Raw genomic sequence first — 1,710 nt, 5'->3', positions numbered from 1 at the left:
AACCAAAATAACTAGCATCACAATTAATCTTAAAAGTACCAATGGATGGGGGATTCCAAAAACCATTTAGTGTAGAGGTAAGGGACATACGTTGTAATTCAAAGATATTCCTAAGCTCTTTTTCTGAAGTTAATGCCAGACAAATCACTTTTTCCGGAGGCCAAGTTTAATCGGGATTAAAGATGTCATTATTCCTTGCTCGCCATATCCACCAAAGTCCCGAAAAGAACTTGAACGGATGCTCTCTGCTAGTAACCAGTACCTTCCAACTAACAAGATTCAATCCTCTTCCATCAACTTGAAATTTTAAATTTAAACATTCTTAATACTAACACATCATAAATAAAATCCTAAATATTCTTTTAAATACATATTTCAACTAGTCACCTTTTCTCTGTGGTAACTAAAAAAAAACCTTTTCTCTGTAAAAACTAAAAAACCCAGAGCTCCTCTCTTCGCCGCGTTCGTCTTCCCCTACACCGCGAACCTCCTCCCGCGACGAGCTCCCCCTCCCCTGCGAAGAACTTCTCCATCTGCGATGCACAGCTACATTGGCGACCCAGCTCCCCCGCACGCCTCTTTCGTTTTGGGTCTCTTTCACCGTCGAGATTCTTCTCCGTCTAAAGTAAGTCTGCTTGCACAACTATGTATGATTGGAGGTTTTGTAAAATAAGGACTTGTTTGAGTGAGCTTTTAAAAAAAAGATCTTTTTTCGAATTATCTTTTTTTAAAAGATCTTATAGAAAAGTAAAAGTAATTTTATGTTTGGATATCTCATGTAAAAAGATTTTTTTATCAATCAATTATGTTTGGGTATAACAATATAAAAGTACTTTTTTGTTTATTTATTACATAAAAAACATCTTTTTTTAAAGAAAAAAAGATCTTTTAAAAAAAGATGTAAATTACAGCTTCTCAAAAAAGATTTTTTTTTTTTACTAGTGCTTTTACTTTTACTACTAGAAATTTGCCAAACACGTTAAAAAATAAAAAAAAGATATTTTTTCATTGAAAAAAGATCTTTTTTTAACAAAATAATGGCGCCCAAACATGCACGAAAAACATCTTTTTTTAAGAAAAAAAGATCTTTTAAAAAAAGATGTAAATTACAGCTTCTCAAAAAAGATTTTTTTATTTTATTTTACTAGTGTTTTTACTTTTACTACTAGAAATTTGTCAAACACGTTAAAAAATAAAAAAAGATCTTTTTTATTGAAAAAAATCTTTTTTTAACAAAATAATGGCGCCCAAACATGCACTACATGTAATGTGGATGTTTTAAACTCTAATTTTTACTTCTTTGTTGATTTCAGATTTAAAATATTAGTGTAATTTGGATGTGTAATGATCTAATTTTAGATGTGTTCATGTTATTCATGTTAATATTGGATGTAGTTGTGTTTTTGCTGTGCCATTTCTAATTTTTCAAAAATTAGATATGAAAGTATTATTGTTCTTGTAAGTGTTGAGAATTTATTCGTTCTTATTGATGATTTTTGTTGTCTATCAATTATTTGGTATGTAATCTTGTGATTTTAGTTGTGTAATCTTATAATTTTGGATGTGTAATCTTATAAATTTAGAATTGTAAACAAATCATATGATATAAATTTCGATGTATTGCGGGCATTTTCAACAGGTATTATGGTGCTTATTCAGCCGCTTTTTTATTGTTTTTTAAATAATTTTTTTTTAGTATATTATTCACTC

Source organism: Arachis ipaensis, chromosome B04, assembly GCF_000816755.2.
Source record: "Arachis ipaensis cultivar K30076 chromosome B04, Araip1.1, whole genome shotgun sequence".
Classification (NCBI taxonomy): Eukaryota; Viridiplantae; Streptophyta; class Magnoliopsida; order Fabales; family Fabaceae; genus Arachis; species Arachis ipaensis.
This window is presented reverse-complemented; position numbering follows the sequence as displayed.